The 14,743-nt window shown below is 42.9% G+C and overlaps 1 protein-coding gene and 1 pseudogene across 1 annotated transcript in view; one reads left to right on the top strand and one right to left on the bottom strand.

The window, feature by feature from the left end:
* LOC135572704 (uncharacterized) overlaps positions 1-14,743 on the top strand; it is a 221,963-nt gene that overhangs the window by 77,501 nt on the left and 129,719 nt on the right. The window lies entirely within an intron of this gene.
* LOC115126085 (natural killer cell receptor 2B4-like) lies at positions 7,555-14,419 on the bottom strand (annotated as a pseudogene).

Raw genomic sequence — 14,743 nt, 5'->3', positions numbered from 1 at the left:
GCGTCTCACAAAAGGCACGGCGGTTGGAACCAAAAATCTCAAGTTTGGAGTCATCAGTCCAAAGTACAGATTCCACTGGTCTAATGTCCATTGGTCGTGTTTCTTGTCCCAAGCAAGTCTCTTCTTCTTATCGGTGTCCTTTAGTAGTGGTTTCTTTGCAGCAATTCGACCATGGAGGCCTGATTCACTCTGATTCCTCTGAACAGTTGATTTTGAGATGTGTCTGTTATTTGAACTCTGTGAAGCATTTATTTGCATCAGAGGTAACTCTGGGTCTTCCTTTCCTGTGGCGGTTCTCACAAGAGACAGTTTCATCATCGCGCTTTTGCGACTGCACTTGAAGAAACTTTTAAAGTTCTTGAAATTTTCCAGATTGATTGGCCTTCATGTCCTAAATTATTGATTGACTGTCATTTTTGCTTATTTTAGCTGTTCTAGTCATAATATGGACTTGGTCTTTTACCAAATAGGGCTATCTTCTGTATACAATCGCTACCTTGTCACAACACAACAGATTGGCTCAAACACATTAAGAAGAAAAGTAATTCTACAAAATAACTTTTAACAATGCTCATCTGTTACTTGAAATGCATTCCAAATGACTACTTCATGAAGCTGGTTGAGAGAATGCCAAGAGTGTGCAATGCTTTCATATCAAATATAACATATATTTAAATTGGTTTACTTTTTGTTTCACATTTTTTTGGTTACTACATGTTTCCGTATGTGTTATTTCATAGTTTTGATGTCTTAACTATTATTCTACACAGCAAAATCATATTTTTTTACTGAACTGGGTCTTTAAACAATAACAGACGATACACTCTTGTTTAATTGACAAACTAAAATTAAAGAGAGGTAAGTGTAATATTTTGTTTCCTCGTCTTTGGCTGTTTTACCACATGCCTTTAGAAATATATAATGGATAGAGAGCAGCGTTAGAGTTCTGATTCAACTGCTCTTTCAACTGCACAGCTCTAACATGTAATCCATCAAAAGTAATAAAAAGGTTAGTTTGACTTTTTTTATTTTTATATAGAAGACATTTATCAGAAATTGCTGCCCCTGGACACTTTGTCTATTTACATTTGAAATGAACCATTTGAGTCAACATTACTTGATAACAGGGACATAAGAGAATGACATAAAGAAGGAAAATATCAAGCTGGATAAGTTGATTGTAGATACACACTGAAAGAAAGTGGTCACCTCGAGCCCTGCAGCATTTCACCATCAGTATGATGGACACCAGTAGAAAGGGAGACACCACCAGTAAACCACACAGCAGCCTGGGCAGCAGAGAGATGGAGACAACAGAACCTGGAGGGACTAGCGAAACACATGTTTTACCATCAACACACACACACACACACACACACACACACACACACACACACACACACACACACACACACACACACACACACACACACACAGCTCTTCACACCTCTCACTGTCACCCAGCTTTCTGGTGATTCTCCATTTTAAAATGTTCTATTATTAATCCAATTATTCAACTTTATTTGAATACATTTCCACATTTGAGCTGTTATTGGAGAGTATTGATTAAAGTCCTTTTTAGGTCTATGTAATCAGTCTCAAGCTCACCAGTTGACCTGATGAGGATGGTTCCACTGAGTTGAGACTGCTGGTGCCGACCTTTGTACTGATCAGCCGGGTTAGACATTATGGTGATGGTTTTACCACGTGTACTAGAACTCTGCTGACTGTCTTTGAACCAGCGGTACATTCAGTCTGTGTAGTCTGATATGTCACAGTGACTTTCTCCAGAGTAGAGCGGACCCTAAGGAGAGATTCTCACTGTGGCCATGGGCAGAGCTGTGGAAACACAAATGCATTTAGGTGATTCATAGGTAAGATTTTGTTTTATATTGTGGGTAATACAGTCGCTATTATTTAAAACATACTTGCACACAGACCATGTCTACATGATGGACTCAATATAAATAGTGTTTGACAAAAAAGAGACACACAACAAAATAACTCGCCTACAGCGATGAGAGTAATAACATCACTTGGTTGTGAAGATGGGGTTCTAGAGAATCTGTGTCCTTCACATCAATACTGACCCTGGTCAGACACAGCAGCTCTACTGATGGTGAGAGTGTCTCCTGTTATAGTGTATTTTTAATGGACAAACTAATCTCACTGCTGTACTAGTGATAGCTCCAGCTACTGTCAGACCCTGTTGAACCGGGGAGGTAGGGTAGCCTAGTGGTTAGAGCGGTGGACTAGCAACTGGAAGGTTGCAAGGTCAAATCCCCGAGCTGACAAGGTGAACTGTTGTTTTGCCCCGGAACAGGTAGTTAACCCACTGTTCCTAGGCTGTCATTGAAAATAAGAATTTGTTCTTAACTGACTTGCGTAGTAAAAAAACAACAAAAAAAACAGTCAGAGTTACTGATGAATAATGGACTCAAAAGCAGGAGAGAATTCATTTTGCAGATACAACATTCTATGAATTAAACATTTTCTCTTCCAATAAAGGAAATAGTTAGCTAACAATATTCAAAATACAGATAAATACATTAATCATTCTCACAGAGTATCACATAAAGTGAAGTGTGCTCCATTCTGAGCCTCTGGTAAGTGACTGTCAACATCAGCATGTCCTCCGATGCTTTAAGCGAAACACAAAGAAATAGCATCTGATGTCATGTTAATGTCTACACAACTTCATCTTACTGTAAAAGGTGTGGACACAACAACAATGTGGTCTTTTTGTGGGTGGAAGAGAGCAATAAACTATAGTAAAGATTTGAGGAAGGAATTTTGTGGATAAAAACATATTTAGTCCAATCTTTAAAGTTTAACTTCATGGCATATTTATAATTTAGTTTATGTTTTAGCTATTTGGACGTCAACTGCAAGTAGATGTTCTTGAGTTACAACACAAACGAGGTAGGTCTGTCAACTGTTCAAAGTAATAACTCAGGATAGTAGCCAAAACACACAGAGAAGAACGAGTAGAGATGAGAGAGAGCAGAGACTTCCTTTTGATGAGGGCTGTTGTTCTATACAATAATTCCTGTATGTTAGTTGAAAAGGAAGCCACATTCTATAGTTGCTCTCTGAAAATAACCCTTCACTCAGATTGAGAGTTAGATGATGAGGCGTGGCTGTGTTTGGGGTCTGTCACTGTGTTGATCAGTCTGATGGTGGTGGTTTTGGAGCATGTGTTTCCTAGCTGCTGCTGGTTGTGTGGTTTGGCTACCAAAAAAAATCGAAAATTCAGTTATAAAAACGCCAAACTTTTTCCAAAATAACTCCATAATATCGACTGAAACATGGCAAACGTTGTTTAGAATCAATCCTCAAGGTGTTTTTCTACATATCTCTTCAATGATGTATCGTTCCTGGAAGTGTGCTTCTCCCTCTGAATGGCATGGTAAAATGATTGCCACTGAGAATTGCGCACCAATTTAGACAAAGGACACCGGGCGGACACCTGGCAAATGTAGTCTCTTATGTAGCCTACAATGTAGCCTACAAATACGTCACAATGCTGCAGACATCTTGGACGAACGGCAGAGAGCATAAGCTCTTTCACGGCACATTCACAGCCATATAAGGAGACGATAGTAAAACAGAGCCTCAAATTCAGCTCATTTCCTGTTTGAGGTTTCATCTTGGTTTCGCCTGTAGCATCAGTTCTGGGGCACTCACAGATAATATCTTTGCAGTTTTGAAAACGCCAGAGTGTTTTCTTTCCAAAGCTGCCAATTATATGCATAGTCGAGCATCTTTTCGTGACAAAATATTGCGCTTAAAACGGGCACGTTTTTTTTTATCCAATAATGACATAGCGCCCCCATAGGTTGAAGAGGTTAATGGTCATGGTGTTTCACAGATACCAGTAGTTTTGTTACTTTATGAGCAGACGACTCAAGGTTGTAGAGAAAGACAGAGGGAGATAGAGGGCTCGGGGGAAGAGAGAGAGAGTGAGACAGAGAGAGAAAGAGAAATGGGGGGTTAGAGAGCGAGTGAAAGAGAATATCATAACAGTGTGTGTGCATTTTCATCTTGGCTTCATACACCTGCAGAAGTGTTTGCATGACTTCTTCTGCATGCTCATAAGTCAGTGTGGCTGAGGGACATGAAACACCTGCCAACTTTATAGTGGGTCCCAGGTTACTGACAAAGGCCCCTCCTCTACGTTTCAGGTAACATCTTGTGGTGATGTCACTTCCTGTGACTTATGGTCTCAGTGGCGACCTGTTTCTGTTTCTCAGGAGCAGTGACAATGACCGGGCTGCTGGGTGTCTGTCTGACCACATAGACATAAACACATAGACACGGAAACACATTAACTTGAACAGTGATCTTCCAGACCATGCAGGGACACTGAAAATAGCAGTCAGAGTCATACACCACTAATGTCATTAATCGTCATGATCTGTCTGTAGGATGAGGAGGCAATATGGGAGAACTGGTAGTCATGCATACGTAAGTTACTATTTGGAATTCAACACAGTAATGGAAATATGAAATAGTGTTTCCATGTAAATAACACACCCTGGCTAATGTGTCTTACCTTTGCTTACTTGGAAGATCCCTTTGTCGTCATAGACGTACATGTCCACATTTCTATATTAAAAAGGAAGTGATACACAGTACCAGAACTAACCAGGTCCTCAGAACTCCTGCAGAGTATATGACATCATACAACTGAGAAGAACTGTTATTTTCAGGCACACTCTTCCCCAAGAAGTCATTCTGAAAATATCAACGGGTCTTCAGCTGATGGGGTGCAGCTTTTGAATTTTGCTAATGGGGCATTTATGTTATATTTATGAAGATTCAATGGGTAGATATAATTAAGTTCAAAAATGGATGTAGAAATAGCAGATTGTCCCTTTAACTCACACATTGTGGAGTATAAGATCTCTACTAGGCTGAAAGGAGGTTTGACCAAATTAGGTTGTATGGAAAAGTTGATGATGACAATATCCATTTACTGTAAGAAAGCACTCATACCATCTGGTGGATAAAAAAAATAGTTTATTAAAAAAGCACAATACAAATATATTGTAAAAGTACAGGCCATTATAAGAAAACGTGAATAATACATCTGGAGCTGGTGGGGCCTACAGGGAGAGAGATAGTCATGAAACAGATTATATTTTACTGTATGAAAAGGAACATAGTTGAAAGACAAGTGAGAGAGAATATTATGTTACAACATGAACATGTAATGAGAAATGCATATTATAATACTGTTTTAAACTTTTGTAATTAGACATTTTTATCCTAAACATGAACAAACAAAGTTAAATGAGAAATTATAAAAGTCTCACCTTTGGCATTTTTATATCGACACAGCAGTACCAGGAGAATGGCCAGTAGAACACCAGCAACAACCAGGCCCACAACCACTCCTACTAGGACTGATGTAGAGGGTCCAGGAGTTATGCCTGGAGAGAGAACAACGAATCACCATCAGGTTCTGAGGTAGTTGTAGAATGGAAATGGACTACTCCAGCAACCCTCTCACAACCCCCTCCACACACACACACCCACACACAAACACCCCCCCCACACACACACACGCAGTGTAGTTTAATTTTGCTTCACATCATTACATTTTGAATACATTAATCCATAATTTTTTTTACTATCAACCTTGTAGAGTGTGAGACACTGTGTGATGAAACAATGTAAACATCTGGGGTTTCTTATCGCCCCCTTCAGGACAGACCTGTAACTACTCCTCATTCTTGTGGATCACACTATAGAAACTAAGATGTGATTGGTCACATAGCAACAACATAACCCCTCAGTCTACTGGGTCTGTCCCCTTATTCCTTCCTCTGTCTATTTCATCATATTAGTTTATATTGTATGTTTCTCAGGCTCATGCTGCAACCTGATTAAAAGCTGTAGTGACCAACAACTCCATTACTCTGTAGTCGGTAAACACAGTCTAACCAAACAACGTCATCATCTGTTGCCACATTTTTTGTGCATATATGACATACTTCATATTCTATGAATGAAACATTTTCTTGTCCCATAAAGTTAATAGTTAGCTAACAATATTCAAAATACAGAGAAATGCATTAATCATCATCATTGCAGAGTTGCACATAAAGTGTACTCCATTCTAAGCCTCTGGCAAGTCTTCCCCGGACCACGACAGTTCCTGTGTCTGTGATACGAATGGGGCTTTGACAGAATTAGAAAGGTACAGATGCTTAAAGAGAAACAGAAAAAATAGCATCTGATGTCATGTTCATCTCTACACAACTTCCTCTTACTGTAAAAGCATTGTGGTCTTTCTGTGGGAGGAAGAGATAACTATAGTATATATCAGAGAAATAAACTTAGTGGATAGAACATAGTTGTACAAAAAGTGAAGTCAATATTGCATTTACCATACCTGGTCATGTTGACATGTTCAGCACAATCTTTAATGTCACTAGGAGAGGTGTCAAAGGTTTGAGGTCATGGCATGTTTATTATTTGGTTTATGTTGTAGCTATTTGGAGGTCAACTGCATGTAGATGTTCTTGAGTTACAGTCTGTCAACTGTTCAAAGTAATAACCCAGGAAAGTAGTGATCACACTGATAGATTGAATGAAAAAGAGAAATTAATAAGTGAACTACAGAAAATATTTGATGCAAGAACATTGTCATTCTTCTCTCTGAAAAGGACAAATCCATGCACAACTTTTCATGTGTACTCATCAGCCAAGCAACAAGGTTTTCACAGATTTTTGCATATGATTACAACCATTTCTCTATTTGACTCTCTGATCACAGCGGGAAAAGACAGCTTCACACAGTGCCTTCCTTCACAAACCCACTCTGCTAAAAAGGAAGAGAGCAAACCATGTCCCCTCAACTATGACAAACAAGTGACCTAATGTGAAGTTCCTCAGCCTTTTAATTTCATACACTTTGCCCTGGAAAAAGTCAAACTTAACCAATTGCTTAATTAGTATTTTTGTGCAAGTTGAGTGGACTTAAAAATTACTAGAATTTGAGCCAATGAGTCTTTAATCAACAAACTCTGCTTGAAGTCAGTTGTGTTTGAACAAGCTTGTTGAGTAAAATACAAAATTAATGTTTGCTCAAAACAACTCAAAACGACACCAATCATCATCATTATCATTATTCCAGCATTATCTTTTCACAGGTTGATTTTCAGAATGGTTTATTTCAATACCTGTGTATTTGCATGTACTATGACTGGTTGATTAATCTTATGCTACACAAACATAGATAACATAGATTTTTCTAAACTAATCCAATCTGTTAGTAGTTGGACTTATTTCACCCATTACTGATATGTTTGTTCCAGTTTATATGATTTAGAAATTCTCAAAATCAATCTTCCCTACCCCAACAGTCATTCTGAATGCAGGTTGCGTGTGACTGAAAGTTTAAATGGTTGGATATCCTAACTTTGGCTGGATTCAAATAGAAATGACACATCCCTTTGCAAGCCGGCATAATTTGACTAAACCAGGAGTTTCAGACCAGTGTGTTAGGGTGTCACTAGGCCCTCAGGGGCTTTATGATATATGTAATGTGTTGTCATAATGAGTTTAATTTTAAAGATAACATATCCACTTAGACAATCACTTGGTGAAGGCTACAGTACTGAAAACCATTCAATACAACAATCATGCCTCTGTCGCTAGCAAATACAGTCGTGAGAGTTAATTACAATTCACTCTAAATGCAAAGCACTCAAGGTATGCAAATAAGATAAAATTATTTTTGATTCTCTGAACATCATGTTTTTTTTTAGAATGAATTGAATTCCATCTGGTAATTGGGACAGACATGAATGCCATTTTGGACATGCAGACAAATCAAATAAGACCACCTACAATCAACACGTAACCAAGGATGTAAAGCATATACTCTCTGATTACTACCTCATTGATGCCTGGCGAGCACATAATCCTAATGCAAAATAGTACACTTTCTATTCACAGGCATAAATCAACCTCACTAATCAATGTCACACTATTAACTAAAACTATTTTCTTTAATCTAGAAAATAGAAATTTGACATATGAGCTTGTCTGATCACCACGCCTTCTTCTGCCTATTACCCATTTCCGAATCTTCTAATTGTATCTAGGCCTTCAAAGGAACATATAAGGCCTTATGATATACTGTATATATGAGAATCATCAAAGGGAGAAGGAAATAGAAGCAAATAGTGTAGTTTGTGATGAAATTTAACAGTAATATCTAGGCCTATCTACAGAATATACAACTGTAAATTGCAGAGGATGCAGAGAGTTCCATATCTATTGAAGGCACAGCCTATGACCACATCCTGTTCAGTTCACAGTACTTCCTGGTAGGGAGATTGGGGGCCTTCTGGGCGTCCAAATGTGATCTTGTCATACAGAGTCTGCGGCTACATGTGACAGATAATCAAGAAGAAACTGTTTCAGCATCAAGAAAGGTAGTGACTTTTCTCAAAGTAGACTACATAGTCTTCCATTCAATCACATACATTTTACCATTATGACCATTTATATCTTACCTTGTTCAGTCTTGGGATAACCAGATCATTGACAGTTTCATAGATGGATATTGGGTTTACATGACTGTTTGATCTTGTCTGGAATCAAAATACAGCCCATTACAATACAGTACATACAGCTTTAACACATTCAGATACATAATAACGGCAATGTATACTTACATCTCTACTTCTTGTGTTGTCCATAATATCAGCATATATTGTGATGTCAGTTAGATCTGCTGTGTTTTATAAGAACAAAATATCAACCAATCAGAAACAGGATATCAACAAACATACTCAGGAATTAATGAGGGGTCTCACTCTTTTTCTAATTTCTAGCAAATCCCCCCAAAAATCAAACCAGCTGAAGAATACTTCTAGAACCACCTGAAATGCCACTTTAAGTACAGTTGAGGCCCCTAAGCTGTACATACCTGTGTTACTTCGGCCCCTGCAGTAGCACACTGCCACAGCTACAGTGAGGATCAGCACCACAGCGCCTCCTACTGATATTCCAATGTAGATGGTTTACCACACCAGTCCTGTCACATATTGTACAACACACATGATTAGACGATACAATATGATAAAGACTAAATGTCTCTATATCATATACATCCAATGTAATGACATGCATTACATAATGTATTTGACAACATAAGCGTATAGGCACACTGAACGTGTATGGAAGGGATTATTATGATATCTAGGTACCTGGGGTGGTTGTGTCATTTCTACACTTTACTGTCGCAGAGGCAGTTTTCCAACTGACTAGTTTGGGGGCGTTGCACTTCACATTGATGTTTCTCTCTGCTGGTGAGAGAGAGAAGTGAATCTGCTGGGCGTCCCCGTAGATCTCATTGTCTCTTTCCCAGGTGTAGGTAAGGTTGGAGTAGCAGGACACGTTGCACACCAGCCGTACCGTACAGGAGTGGTTGGCCATTAGCTTGATGTCTGTCTGGATCGCCACCTTGGATATAGGCTCTGACAAACCAGGAGAGAGAGGGACTCATAATCAGTCTTCTAAATGAACATTTACATTTACATTTAAGTCATTTAGCAGACGCTCTTATCCAGAGCAACTTACAAATTGGTGCATTCACCGCTGTCCTGGCGTCGTGAGGGAGTTTGTTCCACCATTGGGGGGCCAGAGCAGCGAACAGTTTTGACTGGGCTGAGCGGGAACTGTACTTCCTCAGTGGTAGGGAGGCGAGCAGGCCAGAGGTGGATGAACGCAGTGCCCTTGTTTGGGTGTAGGGCCTGATCAGAGCCTGGAGGTACTGAGGTGCCGTTCCCCTCACAGCTCCGTAGGCAAGCACCATGGTCTTGTAGCGGATGCGAGCTTCAACTGGAAGCCAGTGGAGAGAGCGGAGGAGCGGGGTGACGTGAGAGAACTTGGGAAGGTTGAACACAAGACGGGCTGCGGCGTTCTGGATGAGTTGTAGGGGTTTAATGGCACAGGCAGGGAGCCCAACCAACAGCGAGTTGCAGTAATCCAGACGGGAGATGACGAGTGCCTGGATTAGGACCTGCGCCGCTTCCTGTGTGAGGCAGGGTCGTACTCTGCGGATGTTGTAGAGCATGAACCTACAGGAACGGGCCACCGCCTTGATGTTAGTTGAGAACGACAGGGTGTTGTCCAGGATCACGCCAAGGTTACATTTACATTACATTTAAGTCATTTAGCAGACGCTCTTATCCAGAGCGACTTACAAATTGGTGCGTTCACCTTAAGACATCCAGTGGAACAGCCACTTTACAATAGTGCATCTAAATCTTTTAAGGGGGGTGAGAAGGATTACTTTATCCTATCCTAGGTATTCCTGAAAGAGGTGGGGTTTCAGGTGTCTCCGGAAGGTGGTGATTGACTCCGCTGTCCTGGCGTCGTGAGGGAGTTTGTTCCACCATTGGGGGGCCAGAGCAGCGAACAGTTTTGACTGGGCTGCGCGGGAACTGTACTTCCTCAGTGGTAGGGAGGCGAGCAGGCCAGAGGTGGATGAACGCAGTGCCCTTGTTTGGGTGTAGGGCCTGATCAGAGCCTGGAGGTACTGAGGTGCCGTTCCCCTCACAGCTCCGTAGGCAAGCACCATGGTCTTGTAGCGGATGCGAGCTTCAACTGGAAGCCAGTGGAGAGAGCGGAGGAGCGGGGTGACGTGAGAGAACTTGGGAAGGTTGAACACCAGACGGGCTGCGGCGTTCTGGATGAGTTGTAGGGTTTAATGGCACAGGCAGGGAGCCCAGCCAACAGCGAGTTGCAGTAATCCAGACGGGAGATGACAAGTGCCTGGATTAGGACCTGCGCTGCTTCCTGTGTGAGGCAGGGTCGTACTCTGCGGATGTTGTAGAGCATGAACCTACAAGAACGGGCCACCGCCATGATGTTAGTTGAGAACGACAGGGTGTTGTCCAGGATCACGCCAAGGTTCTTAGCGCTCTGGGAGGAGGACACAATGGAGTTGTCAACCGTGATGGCGAGATCATGGAACGGGCAGTCCTTCCCCGGGAGGAAGAGCAGCTCCGTCTTGCCGAGGTTCAGCTTGAGGTGGTGATCCGTCATCCACACTGATATGTCTGCCAGACATGCAGAGATGCGATTCGCCACCTGATCATCAGAAGGGGGAAAAGAGAAGATTAATTGTGTGTCGTCTGCATAGCAATGATAGGAGAGACCATGTGAGGTTATGACAGAGCCAAGTGACTTGGTGTATAGCGAGAATAGGAGAGGGCCTAGAACAGAGCCCTGGGGGACACCAGTGGTGAGAGCACGTGGTGTGGAGACGGATTCTCGCCACGCCACCTGGTAGGAGCGACCTGTCAGGTAGGACGCAATCCAAGCGTGGGCCGCGCCGGAGATGCCCAAGTCGGAGAGGGTGGAGAGGAGGATCTGATGGTTCACAGTATCGAAGGCAGCCGATAGGTCTAGAAGGATGAGAGCAGAGGAGAGAGAGTTAGCTTTAGCAGTGCGGAGCGCCTCCGTGATACAGAGAAGAGCAGTCTCAGTTGAATGACTAGTCTTGAAACCTGACTGATTTGGATCAAGAAGGTCATTCTGAGAGAGATAGCGGAGAGCTGGCCAAGGACGGCACGTTCAAGAGTTTTGGAGAGAAAAGAAAGAAGGGATACTGGTCTGTAGTTGTTGACATCGGAGGGATCGAGTGTAGGTTTTTTCAGAAGGGGTGCAACTCTCGCTCTCTTGAAGACGGAAGGGACGTAGCCAGCGGTCAGGGATGAGTTGATGAGCGAGGTGAGGTAAGGGAGAAGGTCTCCGGAAATGGTCTGGAGAAGAGAGGAGGGGATAGGGTCAAGCTGGCAGGTTGTTGGGCGGCTGGCCGTCACAAGACGCGAGATTTCATCTGGAGAGAGGGGAGAAAGAGGTCAGAGCACAGGGTAGGGCAGTGTGAGCAGAACCAGCGGTGTCGTTTGACTTAGCAAACGAGGATCGGATGTCGTCGACCTTCTTTTCAAAATGGTTGACGAAGTCATCTGCAGAGAGGGAGGAGGGGGGGAGAGGGGGAGGAGGATTCAGGAGGGAGGAGAAGGTTGCAAAGAGCTTCCTAGGGTTAGAGGCAGATGCTTGGAATTTAGAGTGGTAGAAAGTGGCTTTAGCAGCAGAGAGAGAAGAGGAAAATGTAGAGAGGAGGGAGTGAAAGGATGTCAGGTCCGCAGGGAGGCGAGTTTTCCTCCATTTCCGCTCGGCTGCCCGGAGACCTGTTCTGTGAGCTCGCAATGAGTCGTTGAGCCACGGAGCGGGAGGGGAGGACCGAGCCGGCCTGGAGGATAGGGGACATAGAGAGTCAAAGGATGCAGAAAGGGAGGAGGAGAGGAGGGTTGAGGAGGCAGAATCAGGAGATAGGTTGGAGAAGGTTTGAGCAGAGGGAAGAGATGATAGGATGGAAGAGGAGAGAGTAGCGGGGGAGAGAGAGCGAAGGTTGGGACGGCGCGATACCATTCGAGTAGGGGCAGTGTGGGAAGTGTTGGATGAGAGCGAGAGGGAGAAGGATACAAGGTAGTGGTCGGAGACTTGGAGGAGAGTTGCAATGAGGTTAGTGGAAGAACAGCATCTAGTAAAGATGAGGTCGAGCGTATTTCCTGCCTTGTGAGTAGGGGGGAAGGTGAGAGGGTGAGGTCAAAAGAGGAGAGGAGTGGAAAGAAGGAGGCAGAGAGGAATGAGTCAAAGGTAGACGTGGGGAGGTTAAAGTCGCCCAGAACTGTGAGAGGTGAGCCGTCCTCAGGAAAGGAGCTTATCAAGGCATCAAGCTCATTGATGAATTCTCCGAGGGAACCTGGAGGGCGATAAATGATAAGGATGTTAAGCTTGAAAGGGCTGGTAACTGTGACAGCATGGAATTCAAAGGAGGCGATAGACAGATGGGTAAGGGGAGAAAGAGAGAATGACCACTTGGGAGAGATGAGGATCCCGGTGCCACCACCCCGCTGACCAGAAGCTCTCGGGGTGTGCGAGAACACGTGGGCAGACGAAGAGAGAGCAGTAGGAGTAGCAGTGTTGTCTGTGGTGACCCATGTTTCCCTCAGTGCCAAGAAGTCGAGGGACTGGAGGGAGGCATAGGCTGAGATGAACTCTGCCTTGTTGGCCGCAGATCGGCAGTTCCAGAGGCTACCGGAGACCTGGAACTCCACGTGGGTCGTGCGCGCTGGGACCACCAGATTAGGGTGGCCGCGGCCACGCGGTGTGGAGCGTTTGTATGGTCTGTGCAGAGACGAGAGAACAGGGATAGACAGACACATAGTTGACAGGCTACACAAGAGGCTACGCTAATGCAAAGGAGATTGGAATGACAAGTGGACTACACGTCTCGAGTGTTCAGAAAGTTAAGCTTACGTAGCAAGAATCTTATTGACTAAAATGATTAAAATGATACAGTACTGCTGAAGTAGGCTAGCTGGCAGAGGCTGCGTTGTTGACTATGTAGGCTAGCTGGCAGTGTCTGCGTTGTTGACACTACACTAATCAAGTCGTTCCGTTGAGTGTAATGGTTTCTACTGTGCTACTGTGCTGCTATTCGGGGCTAGCTGGCTAGCTAGCAGTGTTGATTTACGTTACGTTGCGTTAAAAGAACGACAATAGCTGGCTAGCTAACCTAGGAAATCGCTCAAGACTACACAATTATCTTTGATACAAAGACGGCTATGTAGCTAGCTATGTAGCTAGCTACGATCAAACAAATCAAGCCGTTGTACTGTAATGAAATGAAAAATGTGATACTACCTGTGGAGCGAAGCGAAATGCGACCGGATTGTTGAGTGCGGAAGACCCCTGTGAACCCTACCATAGCCATTCCACCAGGAGAAATACTTGAAAATATGATGGATATTTAACAAAGCACGGTGAGTAAGGTCAGTATAAAACCACAAAACCTGTGTTATAGTTTAAAGATCATAAATAACAATGATATCAAAATAGGATTCAATAATGGTATTAACAGCCTACCGTGGACCTTCAGAGTGATGGTCTTACTGCCAATCTGACCTTTGTCCCCTTCACCTGTAAGTAGAAAATCCCCTGAGTCTTGCAGTGTCAGTTCTCTGACTGTTAAACTGTAGTTGCTGGTGTTCATCTTTAGTCTCCCCTCAAACTGGGATCCAGGGGAATATACAACTTCTGAATTGAATTCTGCAATATCCTTTCCCATAGACTTCCACACCAAGGATTTGAAATGTCCCGTCTCTAAGCCTGCCAGCAGCTCCACGGAGTCCCCCACTCTCTTGTTGATGATCAGAGGAACACCTACACCTGAAACACACAAATACACACATTATAAAGGGTAAATAAAGTCAAAAATAAAATAATTCTGACATCAATCAATGGTTGCACACTATATTACAATGATCTTATTACTGTGTAATTATTCATGTAGTACGATGTAGCAAGTGTTGTAATTACTCATTGTTACACTCTACTACTTGTTACAGTGTGACTAATACTTGTTACAGTGTGCCTACATGAATAATTACACAATAATGAACTCCAATGCAAAGTCCTACCTAATCAATTATAGATAGTGGATTGGATTTATATAGCCCATTTCCAGGTTTAATTTGTACTGTACATGGCATTATACATATTTTCACTTTACATCTTTACGTATCTGAGTGTGTGGGTCCTTTTTAACTTCATTCAAGTCCACTCCTCCCCCACATTCAGTAGAACAGGATGAGATTACAGGAAAAGAGAAGTGGGGGTGGATCGATAACCCCTCCTCAGCTCACAA

This window comes from Oncorhynchus nerka, linkage group LG8, assembly GCF_034236695.1.
Source record: "Oncorhynchus nerka isolate Pitt River linkage group LG8, Oner_Uvic_2.0, whole genome shotgun sequence".
Taxonomy (NCBI): Eukaryota; Metazoa; Chordata; class Actinopteri; order Salmoniformes; family Salmonidae; genus Oncorhynchus; species Oncorhynchus nerka.
The sequence above is the reverse complement of the archived record's forward strand: the minus strand, read 5'-3'. Positions and strand labels throughout refer to the sequence as shown.